The sequence below is a fragment of the Eumetopias jubatus genome, unplaced genomic scaffold (genome assembly GCF_037043125.1).
Source record: "Eumetopias jubatus isolate StellerSeaLion01/CBP00866 unplaced genomic scaffold, mEumJub1_p1.0 scaffold_9, whole genome shotgun sequence".
Lineage (NCBI taxonomy): Eukaryota > Metazoa > Chordata > Mammalia > Carnivora > Otariidae > Eumetopias > Eumetopias jubatus.
In genome coordinates this window covers 115,992,091-116,005,758 of record NW_028274815.1, presented here as the reverse complement: position 1 = coordinate 116,005,758, position 13,668 = coordinate 115,992,091, and the positions used below count along the sequence as shown (strand labels likewise).

The following is a 13,668-nucleotide window of genomic DNA, read 5'->3' as shown; positions in this document are numbered from 1 at the left end:
GTGTTTATCCCTATTCACAACACTTCTCACACTGCCTGTTTACTTGCCTGCCTTCCCCACGAGGCTGTATAGACTCAAATCCCCAAGCTTAGGACTGTGCATGGCAGATGCTTAATAATTTCTCCGTAAACGGAAAACTTTCTAATAATTAAGTGTTCAATGAAACCGAATCTCAGCAAGTAGCCAATTCAAATGTTGGCCAGATGGCTAGCTGGTCGACAGGACTTTAAAAGCCCTTCAACTACAAGATCCTATCCAATAAACAATTCAACACATTCAGACCTCATTATCGCACTTATCGGACTTAATACCTAGGCAATGTTAGGTCATCAGATCTTTAAGGAAAGTGCAACATGTTCAGATCAGTTTGCTGCCCTATTATCCATCTCTGGAACACCTCCCACCCCCACCCCCTGTTGGTATCAGAACAAAACTCCAACTACCCTTCAAAAATACCATATTCCACCACCTTCCAAACATATAGAAACAGAAGCAGTCAAACCTAAAGGAGTTTTGAAAGGCTAAATGCATTTAACTCCATCTTAACCACCTGCAAGCAGCAAGTATTCATAAACACCCTCTAGGAACCCAAAACTAATTCTTCTTGTGTGACTTTATGGAAAGAGGAGGGCAGAGAGAATGCTGTTCATAAAGGTAATCCATTTAATCATCCTCTGAGTAGTTCTGATCCGAGCTTCTGTCATAGCACTGCTATTCTTGATCACTGCAGCCCGATATGCCCAAACCCCGGATAGTCGGAAAAGCAGGTGCAAAGAAGCAAGGGTGGAGAGTCCTCTGGGTTCTATTTCGAGGGTAGGAGGTCCCTTTCAAAGACACAAAAGTGGGCCAGCACAGATCTCCAGAAAAGGCTTCCGTGGTAAGGAACTTCAATCCACAGAGCAGAGGAAAAAGGGGGAAAAAGAGGTACAACCAGGCCTCTGTTCCTGCTGTGGGGCTGCATGCCACACCCTACTGCAGAGGACTAATCATTTTGCATTTACAAAGCACCCTGAGGTCAAGGGAGGCACTAGAAGTGCCAGTTTTGCCAGTCCCTAAAGGACAAAAGAATGTACCACTTATATGAGGTACCTAAAGTAGTCAAATTCAGAGACAGAAAATAAAATGGTGGTTGTCAGGGGCTGGGGAGAGAGGGGAACAGGGAGTTAGTGTTTAATGGCAACAGAGTTTCGGTTGCAGAAGATGAAAAAGTTCTTGACAACAATGGTTAGTGGTGATGGTTGCTCAACAGTGTGAATGTATTTAATGCCAGAGAACTGTCCATTTAAAAGTGGTTAAGATGGCAAATTTTACCTCATGTATATTTTTACCAAAAAACAAAGCCACACCAGCTTTAAAGTTATATTGTCTGCAGTTATCAATTGCATGATCCTGAGCAAGTCATATAACCTCTCTAAGCCTGTTTCTTTCTTCCTCTGTAAAACAGGGATACTAACTAATTCATACATTCAGCTCTGAGGAATGAATGAGATACCCCACAGAAAGTCCAAGAACTGGTACCCGGTTAAGTACTTAATAAATGTTAGCTATTATTTCTACTACTACAATAGACTTTCACAGCCATTTCTCACAGTCCCCACACAAACAGGTTCACAAGAGCCACAATGAGTGGCTCAGTTAATGATGCTTACATCAAATCCCCTGCCCAGGAAAGGTGTCCCGTCCCCACCACTTGTTAATTTGGTGACCTAAGGCAAGTGCCCCAACCTTGCTGTGTCTCAATTCCCAATTACAGCTGTAAAAAGGAGATGTAAAGCAAACTCTTAAGAACTCCCTCACAGAACTGGGTTAGAAATCAGATGATTCCAGAAAATTACTAAAAACCATAAAGTACCATATGATAAAGGTAATGACTAATGAGAACTGGGTATACCTGTGCACAAAATCTGACCTCCTTTTAATGCTAAACCTAAGGCATGGAGAGTGGCTGGAACTAAACAACTTTCTCAAGATTTCAATTTACTCAGGATTCCTGTTCTGTTAAGGCCTGAGTAAGTAGTTTAGTGCCCCTTCAAAAGGTGGCAAGGGATGGAAGAAATAAAACTATTACTGGACTGCCAAGCAAAAGACTGGGAATTCTAATTCTGATTCTGTCACTAAGGCAGTCTGTGAATTTAGACAACTTACTTCCCCTTTCCAGTGTTAACAGGATAGAGGGAACAAGGCAGATAAAAAAGTTAGACCAGATGGTAAGACCCCTTCCAGGTCCTACCTACCACAACTCCTAAATCCAGAATTTTGGAAAGAGAGCACAACAGACCTCCAGACTCCAAAGAACTAATGCAAACATTAGGAGACTCCTTCAAGATGTGCCCTGGGAACTCTGATTTTTAGACACTCCCCACAATAGGGATCAAACACACTGGAAAACTAGAAACCTGCCGAAGTTAATTTTACTTCACTTTTACCCCTCTTGATCTTATCTGAAAATAGGAAAAATAAAACCCTATTTGAAGGCAAGGAGTTGAAGCTGTTGACTTGAGCCACTTCCTCCTTCTCCTCCCCCAAGTAGGAGCTATAAATCTAAACACTATAGAGAACACGCAAGGTTGGGGGAGGGGGGGCGGGGAAGGAACATGCCATAAATAAAATACAGACCTCACTGTTCTAATGACTTAAGCCTTCCATGAGCCAAAACCCCAGAGAACTTCAGCTGTGCTTGAGATCTGGAGTCCCCTACATTCATCAAATTCTAACGGGCAATACTAGCAAGAAATTCATAGTAATTTCCTTCCCCCCGGACCTCCCCTATCCACAGAATGGGATTTCATCCATAGTATAGTGGACACTAGCCTAGGAGTCAGGGAAAACGGAGCGACCCAAGGATAAGTCAAAATCCTCTCTGCACTACGAGATTACACAAGCTGACACTAAGAAATAAATAACAAGTACTAGTACCACGGATTTACACTCCTGTGGCTACTGTGATTTGAAGCAAATTATTTTACCTCTCTGCACCTTGACTTCTGCTTATGTAAAGGGGGATAACCCCCAGAAGGCCGTCCTGAGAATTAAATGAAATAAAGCTTACGAAGTTCCTAGTCAAGTCCATTAAATGTTACCTGTTGGTATTAAACACTTCTCTCACATACTAGTCCCCTAAATCCACAAACAACCTGCGAAGCGACTTTCTTTGCCCCATCTTACAGAGGGGCAAACTGAAGCTCCGCCGCACAGGGGGCTGCGTGAAGTGCGGAACACCGCCCCAGCTCGAGGGCGCGTTGTTGCTCCCCTCCGAGCCCCAAGGTGTGCAACGAGCCCAGCAACGGCAGCGGTGGGGGCCGAGGCGGTGCTCAGGCCCGCGAGGAGGGAGGCAGGGCCAGTTCTGCGCGCCTCGGGGAGCCGGCAGACCCAGCCCGGGAGGGAGAGCGGGAAGAAGCCCGGGCCGGGCTAGAGCCCGGGCCGGGCCCGCCCAGGCCTTCCCAGCGCGGCCTCCACTCCCCTCCCTCCTCCCCTCGCCGGGCGGAGCGGGGCGCGAGCACAAAGACTCCAACTTCCGAGCGGGCGCCGGCCCACCCCGCCAACTCCTGGCCCAGGCCCGGCCCGCGAGAAGGAAGCGGCCAGGGAACGCCAGACGGCCGGGGGCAGGCGCGGATGGGCCGGGCCAGCGACACGGGGTTTGGGGGGAGGTGCGGGGGGAGGGGGCCGGGAGTTAGTCCCGTTCCCGGGACGCCCAGAATGGCCGAAAATAAGAGTTCCTAAAAATAGGCAGCAACCCGCGCGAAGAGGTGGGCGGCCGAAAAGGAACAAGGAACACTCCCCCGCACCCCCAAGGAGACGCCCGTGGCCCCCACTCACCCGCGCCGAGAGGTCTGGAGGAAGCCGCGCGGCGCAGAAGGAGGCGGTGCCGCCGCTCTCGGGGGCGGAAGGGAAGGAGAGAAGGAGGAAGAAGGCGGCCCCGGCCGCGGCGTGAGGAGCTGAGCACACGCGCGGGAGTCGCCCCCGCCGCCGCTCCCTCAGCTTCTCTCGGCTGTGCCCGCCTTGCGCCCGCGCCGTTCGCGCGCCCCGCCGCACTGACAGCGGCGCGAGCCCCGCAGCCGCGAGTCCTTCCCTCGGCCGACACCACTGAAGCGCGCAGGGATGGGGGAGCCCTGAACGGCTTTCCTCAGCTTGGCCCCGCCCGCCGCTCCAGCCCCGGGCCTGGGCCCTCCCTCCACACCCCCGACTCTGCCTCCAGAGAAGGACACAGTGACACAAGCGCTGGGAGTCCTCAGCCCCACCCTGACACAGCGCGACTTCCCGAGCGCATGGGTTCTCCCCACCCCCTCAGCCTCGCTTTGGAAAGGTCCAGAGCTTCGGCGGGGAGGAAGAGGAAGGCGGGGCCAGGGCGGGGCCTGACAGGGAGGAGGGACTGAGGAGGAAGCCTGGGGAGGCGGGGCTAAGGTCGGGAAAAAAGAGAGAGAGAGAGAGAGAGAGAGAGAGAGAGAGACTCCTCTACACCAATAAGCGAGCCGAAGGCGGGGCAGGGCTGACAGGGTGGTGATGCCAGAGAAGAGAGAAGCGCAAGGCAGGTATGGAAGACCGTGGAGGCCGCGCGGAGCCAGGAGCCAGGGCTGCGCTTGAAAGGAGGGGCTGTGGGTGGGGCTAAACGGAGGCCGTGCCCGTAGGAGGAGTTAAGGGTGGAGGGAGACAAGAGGCGAAACTGGGGAAAGCGGGGCCCTTAGAGGAGGGGGCAGGAGATGGGGCCGAAGAGAGATCCAGAAGGGAGGAAAAATTGAAGCGGGACAGAAGGAGGCGGGCCCGGAAGCAGAACAGGGAGGAGGGGGCCCAAAGGTGGCCACTCTAGGGATGAGCCGGAAGGAGGCTCGTGCTGGAGGTGGGCGGGGCCTGGAGATGGGACCCAAACACGTTGGCGGGGGGCGGTGCCCGAGGAGTGCGGGAGGGACGCGGTAGGAAGGAGTTCCAGGTCCTTTCACTTTCAGAGAACCAGGTGCGTGGACTGGGCTAGGATAGCTCCTCGCAGCCTAGGCTAGGGCTGGGCGGAGAGGCCGCGGTTGGGTTGGGTTTGGGGAGGACGTGCCACTCCCACCTACAAAGGAGGTTAAATTCAAGTACCTTTACCCTTCTAGGGTGCGGGAAATGTTTTATAACCCGATCTAGGTGGTGGTCCTCTCTACTGAATTTTTCTCCTGTCGGAAACTCTCACCCAAATCAGTGTTCCAGGCTCCACGGAACAGCCGGAGGGGCTTGCAAGAGCACTCGAAGACCGTTGCCCTTCTCAGCTATAGACTTCCTTGAGGGTTGGGAACTGTCCAAATTCTCCATCTCCGACCTGTGATTTCATGATTGTATTTTTCACATTGCTGCCCCCAGAACCTGCCTAAGAGACGCGAGTCCTAAAACTGCAGAGTCTGGATGGAATCCTGGCTCTGCCAGACCAACAATTACAACTCTGCTTGTGTTGTTTGATGACCTCCGTGTCTCCCTTCAGAGGAAGAGAAATCAAATTAGAGAGATAGTGACACTGAGACCAAGGCCAGGAACGTTCTTCCCCCACCTCTTCTAACTCTGGTTCCTTCTTATGCCTCAAGTCTCTATTTAAATATCACCTCCTCAGAGAGGATTTTCCTGAACACCCCACCTAAAGATGCTCTCTAATTTGGCCTCTTGTTCATTTCCTTCATGGCATTTCTTATTCTTGTCATTTTTTGGTCTGTTTGTGTGTTTTTGTCTGTCTCGCCACTAGAAGGTAAGTTCCATGAGACCAGAAATCTTTGGTTGTGAGTCCATCACTGTTACCAGACCTGGTACAATGGCTGGTATAGACCTAACGTTCAATAAACACTTGAGTGTTGGGCGCCTGGGTGGCTCAGTCGTTAAGCCTCTGCCTTCCGCTCAGGTCATGATCCCAGGGTCCTGGGATCAAGCCCCGCATCGGGCTCCCTGCTCTGCGGGAAGCCTGCTTGTCCCTCTCCCACTCCCCCTGTTTATGTTCCCTCTCTCGCTGTGTCTCTCTCTGTCAAAAAATAAATAAAATCTTTTAAAAAAGTAAAATAAAAAAATAAACACTTGAGTGAATGAATCAATCAACCAATTAAGGAATAGGTCCCTGCCAATCTCTTCTGCTCTGTTTCTGGCCACTCCTGGCTACTGGCCTCCCTCCCTTTGTACCAGCCTTAAAACCATGTGTACTTGAATACACCCCAGTCTCTCAGCACCCTCTGCTATAGCATTCTTTACTTGGACTGCTCCTCCCCTTCTGCCTAGATGCCTCCTGTTAATCCTTCAAAACTCAGCTCAGGAACCACCTCCTCTGAGAGGCTTTCTCTGACCTCCCATCCTCCCCACCACCAGGTGTTCACCCCTCCCTGTTCATAGCCTTGATTATGAAACCTGCCTATGCAGGTGATAATCCTCTTCCTGCTGGCACTGAGGATTATATTCATAGCTTCAAAGGTCCTGATCTGCCCTCCGCTACTGTTCTGACCTTATCCCCTATTGTATTGCTTTCACCTCCTCTTACTCGGCTCCAGCCACATTGGCCTTGCGGTTCTTCTGACATGCCAAGCATACTGCTAACTTCAGGGCCTCTGCACTTGCTGTTGTGTCTGCCTCAAATGCTCTCCTCCCAGATGTGGGCGTGGCTCACTCCTTCAGGTTTCCACTCAAAGGTCACTTCCCCAGAGAGGCCTCCCCTGACCCATATTTAAAATAGCAACACCATGGGGCGCCTGGGTGGCCCAGTCGGTTAAGCGTCTGTCTTCGGCTCAGGTCATGATCCAGAGATTGAGCCCTTCTCAGGCTCCTTGCCTCAGCCTGTTTCTCCCTCTCCCTCAGCCTGCTGTTCCCCCTGCTTGTGCTCGCTCGCTCTCTGTCAAATAAATAAAATCTTTTTAAAAAATTAAAAAATAAAATAGCAACACCCTGGAGTGCCTGGTTGGCTTAGTTGGTTGAGTATCTGATTCTTGGTTTCAGCTTAGGTCATGATCTCAGGATCCTGAGATTGAGGCCCATGTCTTGCTCTGCACTCAGGGCTGCTTGAGATTCTCTCTCCCTCTCCCTCTGCCACTCCTGCTCACTCACTCACTCTCCCAAAAATAAATCTTTAAAAAATAAAATAGCAACACCCTACTTCTCTGTACCCTTTCCTGCTGGATTTTTCTCCATAGCACTTATTACCACCTGAAATATTATTTGTTCATTTGTTTGTTGTCTCTTTCCTGTCCCCACCTTCTACTACACTTTTTGTAATCTTCACAAAGACAGGATTTTGTCTGTTTTGCTCATTCCTCATCCCTAGAATGAATATTTGTTGAATGAATGACTATGAATTAAACAGAGAAGTGTTAGGAATATTCTGTGTTGTCCAGAAGAATCCCTGAAGATTAAAGCATGAAGGAAGATGATCTGGGATCTTGAGATCAAGCCCCACATTGGGCTCCATGCTCAGGGTGGAGTCAGCCTGGGATTCTCTCTCCCCCTCTCTGCCCCTCCCACTTGTGTGCACATTCTCTCTCTCTCTTTCTCTCAAAAAAATAAATCTTTAAAAAATTTTTAAAAGAATAGATCGATGATAGGAATTGGCTCACCTGGTTATAGAGGCCGAGAAGTCCCATGATCTGCCATCTGCACGCTAGAGAACCAGCAAAGCTAGTGGTATAATTCAGTCCAAGTCCAAAAGCCCAAGAACCAGGAGCAGTGATGTCCAGTGTCCTGGGCAAGAGAAGATGGATGTCAGTTCACGCAAAGAGCAAATTTGCCTTTTTATTCTAATCTGTCTTCAACAGATTAGATGACACCCACCTGCATTGGTGAGGGTGATCTTAGTGTACCAATTCAAATGCTAATCTCTTCCAGAAACACCCTCACAGATACACCCAGAAATGTTTTACCACCTATCTGGGCATGCTTTAGCCCAGTCAACTTGACACATAAAATTGACTATCACAGCCACCACGAGGGAAAGCCAGCCAGAGAAATAAAGCCATCACATGGAGGAGGGCAGGACTAAGAAAACATTATAGAAAAAATGAGCCAGAGACCTGATAAAACCATACCTGAAGCTTGACCCACCTCTGGACTTTTCCATGAACCAATATGTCTTTATGGTTTGAGTAGCTTTAGTTGGGGTTTTTGTAACTTGCACTGAAAACAAATTTCCTAGCAGATGAGTAGAGTTCAACAGGTGGAGGTATAATGCCTCACATTTTTATGGGGAGTTTGTTTACAGAATGCTGAAGGGTATTCCAGATAGGGAGAATAACAAGTATAAAGGCAGGAATGTAAGAACTAGCACAAGGTATGAGCTGAGTTGGGAAAGATGAGATATAAAAGATAGGCTAGAACTAGTATCTAGAGGAACTGGGTTTCTACACTCAAGTTGGTAGATAGTGGGAATCACTGAAAAGTTTTGAGCAGAAGTTACTTTAAAACGATAAAGTGTCAAGGTCAGAACTAACTTTAGAAGTAATCTGATTCAACTTTGAGCTGTTTTGTCTTCATTTCAATGTGACACTGCCAATGCCTCACAGATGGGAGGCAAAGGAATCAGGATTTGAACCCAGGGCCAGCTGAGCCCCAAGGCATACATTGAACCTCTTCCTCTCTCCACCACTAATTCTGCCCTGTGAGCCCACCCTGAATGGGTGAATCTCTCTTCAAAGATTTGACCATGAGGTTTGTAGAGCTACCTGAGGTAGGATGAGGAAGATGGATGTGAAAGATAGGAGAGTAGAAGGACCCAACAGGTGTCTTCATTGGAGGCAAGGAATGAAGGCAGATGAGGAAGGCAAGTGAATTAGGAGGAAGGGACAAATGAGGGAGAAGGTGGTAAGGGAGAATCAGCAGGATGTGGAGAAGGAGCAAATGGAAATGGAGGGATATAAGAAGTCATTGAGGAAGACACAGGCTTGTCAGAACGGGTTGAAAAATCAGATGCCTAAGGACCAGGCAGGGACCATAAATGAGCAAAGTGGGTAAGATAATAAAGAGTAAAGGGGTCTGTAGTAAGCTGGGAGCTCATGCTCCTTCTAGAGGAGGCAACTACTATACTAGTCATGTGGGATAGAGATGCCCAGGATTATTGCCAGTTGCCAGGTGTTAAAAAAACAAAAACAATTAAAAAAAAAAAAACCCTGCAAGTCCAGATTTTTATATGAAATCATCTGGTTTTTAAGTGCTGGCACCTAATTCAAATTAAAAAAGCACTGTCCTGGCCAAAAGACTCACACCTTAGGGCTGAGTTCGGCCTGTGAGCAGCTAGTTTGTGCCTGCTAATCAATTTTGGTCCAAACCCCCTTCACTACTTACCAGCTGTGTGCTCTTGAGCAAATTGCTTCACCTCTGAAGTCCCAGGTTCTTTTTTTTTTTTAAGAGAGATTTTTCTTAATTTCTTTGAGACAGAGAGCATGCGTGCACAAGCAGGGGGTTAGGGGGTGGCAGAGGAAGAGGGAGAAGCAGACTCCCTGCTGAGCAGGGAGCCCAACATGGGGCTCAATCCCAGGACCCCGGGATCAGGACCTGAGCCGAAGGCAGATGCTTAACAGACTGAATCACCCCGGTGCCCCGGAAGTCCCAGGTTCTTATTTGCAAAATGGGGATAATTAATTCCCCACATTAGAGGGTTGCTGTAAGGATTTTTAAAAATAAATGTATGTAAACCACTTAGCACAGTACCTGACCAAGGGCAAGCAAACATTCAAAATAATTTTATCATCAGTGTGAGGTTATTTTTTTTCCTGTAACCCATGAAATCATGAACTAGATAAACTAGAAAGGTCTTCAAAGACATCTCATCCAGGGGGTTTCAAACCAGTTAAGCTATAGAACCCTCTTTTAAGCCAGACTTTTCACAGAAAGGCAGTGAATAAAACAGATGGGGGAGGGAAGTGGCTCTGAGTAGGGGAGGGAAACCCAGAGTCTGGCCTACTAGGCCTTCCCACCCCGCAAGCAACAAACCACCCTCCTTAAGCTGTAGTCCCTCCACAAAATTCCAGGGTGTTACAGAACACAGTTTGAGAATCATCATTATATTCCAGGTCCCATTTTAGAAATATGGAAACTAAGGCTCAGGAAGGCATAGAAATTTGCCTAAGTTTCAGTGACAGGAAGGGATTCCTGCCTTCCATGCTAATGCACTTTCCAGTAGGAATGGTGCTCCCTCCTTCTTGTCCACCAGGTTGAGAATAAGCTCTCTCTTGGTGTAGGGAGTAGCCCCCCTAGCATTGACCCAAAGCCCCAGGATATAGCCAGGGTTGATGGTGGCCAACTAGTGGGGGTGGGGAATGAACTCAGGCTTACAGAAGTAGAAAAGGAATTTATCTGGAGGGTACTGGGATCTCAGAGAGCGGAGGTGCCAGGACCAGAGACACAGATGTTGCTAGAACTCTTCCCCAGTCCTTGTCTTTCCTTCTCTCTGCATGTAAGCTTTTCTGCTCAAGGCTGGACACAGCTGCCATAGCTCTCAGCACTCGCAACTCTCAGCTGCTCCACCAGACAGCCTGCAGCTTTCTGCTTCCAGTCTTAATGACAGAATTTTAAGCAAGGACTTTGCCCCTGCATGAGTAGGTGCTCATCCTGAGACCAATTATCCACTGCTGGTAGGGTCAGGTACTGTGACTGGCCCAGCTTGAGCAAGGTGCCCACTCTGTAACCAATCATTGTCAATAGGGATGTGAGATGGATAAAAAGATGGCAGCCCCCATTAGAACCACATGGTTAGAGAAGGGGACAAGCATTTCTCTCCTCAGTGAAGCTTACCTCATCTCCCCTGCCATGCACACTTGCCACTAGCTAAGTTTAAATGAAAGGTTACACTCTCCAAGCTTTGTTGCCCTTTATAACTATTAGAGAACACACATCCAGCTTACCTAGAGAATGGAGGCATGTCTTGTCAATCTTTGCATCCTTGCAACACAGTCAAACAAGAAGCCCCCCTAAGTGCTGTCAGATTGGATTGGACTGAACTGATCCTTGGAGGTGTTTAGTCCAACTCACCCATTTTATAGATAGAGAAATGAGACCTAGAAAGGGTAACTCACATGTCATGAATGCTGAAAGCTGTCCATCAGAAGAGTTGCAGAACCAGGGCTGGAGACCGCTCATCTTGACTTCTAGTCCAGGGCAGATTAAACTCTGTGTTTAATCCTTGCCAATAGGGACATCTGAAAAGAATAGAAGGCATATCTTATTGGCAAATCTTAGCCAGGAGCCCAAACCTCCCTAGTGTTCAGTAATTGATGACATCAGAGCCAGATAGAGCCAGATATCAAATGAACAGGCCTCGGTTCCAACCCCAACACTGCCTCTTACTGGACAAGTTTCTCGGGCTCTCTAAGCCCCCAATTTTCTTCTCTGTAAAATGGGCATAAATTACATTTACCTTAAAAGTTGGGAAGACTAGCAATAATGTGTATAGTGTCCCTGACACATAGAAGGTCCTCAAGAAATAGTAAGCTCTTCTGATGATTGTTGATGATAAAGAGGATGAAAAAAACAAGAACTCTGGAAAAAGAAAAAAAAAGAGCTCTGATTTTTCAAAGGAAAAAGAATTGTTCCTGAGGTTCTTCTCTTGGAGAACGTAAATCCATATCTTTCCTGAACAAAGGAACTCCCTTTGTTAGAAGGGAAGAGGAGGAGAGAAAGTGGGCAAGCTGTGACAGTCTCTACCTTCCCCTGAACTTTGCTCTGCCATCTCTACCCCATCTGCTCCATCCCACAGCAGTGCTGAGCTCAAGTCACATCCATGCTATTGTGAGACCACCAGCTTTGGGCCACCCTAGCTGGGAGGGAGGAAGTACATGAGGCCGTTCAGAAGGCTCCCCCATGACAGCAGATAGCAGGGCTGGAGCATATGGTCCCCACCCCTGCTACTGGTGGCTCAAGGTTATGGGGAAGCTCTCATATAGGTTAATGGAAGGTTGTCTCTCATTCCTCACTGGCTCATCCCTAGAGCCCTATCTCTCCTCTCTGCCTTACTACTAGGTCTCCAAATTTATCAAACAGTAGACAGGCTGGCATCTTTAAAGTATGATCTTCACTAAGTAGGGAGAAAATTATTCCATACCTTCCCTCCCAATGCCTCCTTCACCAGGGACTTTCAGCCTCCTAATAAGAGGGGACACCTCCTCCCACTTCCCAGTGACCTTCTCCCCCCGGGCCCCACCATTGCATCCATGAGCCACAACACCAAGATCAGATGCATCAACATTAATTGAAATTGACATTAAGGGCTCACTTGCTCAAGCAGAAGCACATTAGAAGAAATATAAACGAGGAAGGTTTGTGTCTGTGGCATTTGTTCTAATGAGAAAAGCTATCCCTAGAGCATCTTGTTCAAAAACTACTAAGTGCCCAGGAAATGACAGATACATTAGGCCTGCCACCCCCTCCCCACCCCCAATATTCAGAAAACTCGTTCACACTTCCTGAGACTTTCCCATCAGCCTTGCTTCAATCCTTGCCTCCCAGGTGCATTTCTGTAAGAGTTGTCCACCACATTACCCTTCATGTTCTCCATCGACTTCAACAAATCCATTTCTCCATATTCTTTTAAGAGTTCTTGACCAGATATTCTTATTTGCTGTTGTACCTCAGGAATTCTTGCCCAGATGGCCCAAGAATTTAGCTTGGATCCCACCAGGGGACCCAGAGACTTAAAAAATCACAACTGGAATAGACAGGGATATATCCAAGTACTCAGATATCTATAAAAAGAACATAAAATGTTTTTTAAATTGTGCTCTAAGTGGTACATTATCTTTTTATGGGTATTAATGGGTGGTTGTAGGTTACAGATACTATTTTTCCCTGCACAGTATCATTTCCCCTTTTCTTGATATCAGCACCTGACTTTCCTATGAACCTTCACTCCCATTCTTGATCCAGGCCATAAACTGTGGATACTAAAATCAGACAGCCCAGGGCACCTGGGTGCTTGGGTGGTTAAGGGTCTGCCTTTGGCTCAGGTCATGATCCCGGGGTCCTGGGATCAAGCCCCGCATTGGGCTCTCTACTAGGCAGGAGGCCTGCTTCTCCCTCTCCCACTCCCCCTGCTTGTGTTTCCTCTCTCTCTCTGTCAAATAAATAAATAAATAAAGTCTTTAAAAATATATATTAAAGGGCGCCTGGGTGGCTCAGTTGGTTAAGCGACTGCCTTCGGCTCAGGTCATGATCCCGGAGTCCCGGGATCGAGTCCCGCATCAGGCTCCCTGCTCGGCGAGGAGCCTACTTCTCCCTCTGACCCTCCCCCCCTCTCATGTACTCTCTCTCTCTCCCCCATTCTCGCTCTCTCACATAAATAAATCTTTAAAATATATATATATATATAAAAAAAGAAAAACCCACAGTGAATATCATTCTCAGTGGGGAAAAACTGAGAGCTTTCCCCCTAAGGTCTGGAACATGGCAGGGATGTCCACTATTACCACTGCTGTTCAACATAGTACTAGAAGTCCTAGCCTCAGCAATCAGACAACAAAAAGGAATAAAAGGCATCTGAATCAGCAAAGAAGAAGTCAAACTCTCACTTTTTGCAGATGACATGATACTCTATGTGGAAAACCCAAAAGACTCCACCCAGAAATTGCTAGAACTCATACAGGAATTCAAAAAAGTGGCAGGACATAAAATCAATGCACAGAAAGCAGTTGCATTTCTATACACCAACAATGAGACAGAAGAAAGAGAAATTAAGGAGTCGATTTCATTTAC

At 48.0% G+C, this 13,668-nt stretch overlaps 1 protein-coding gene across 9 annotated transcripts in view; it reads right to left on the bottom strand.

The window, feature by feature from the left end:
• RALY (RALY heterogeneous nuclear ribonucleoprotein) overlaps positions 1 to 4,182 on the bottom strand; it is a 78,842-nt gene extending 74,660 nt beyond the window's left edge. Inside the window, exon 1 of one of the 9 annotated variants that reach the window (XM_028118510.2) lies at positions 3,817 to 4,182. The gene's annotated coding sequence lies outside the window, so the exon portion shown is untranslated. The remainder of the gene's footprint in view (positions 1 to 3,816) is intronic. The other 8 variants (XM_028118508.2, XM_028118507.2, XM_028118513.2 and 5 more) reach the window with 8 other exon arrangements.
• Between the last annotated feature and the right edge of the window lie 9,486 nt (positions 4,183 to 13,668).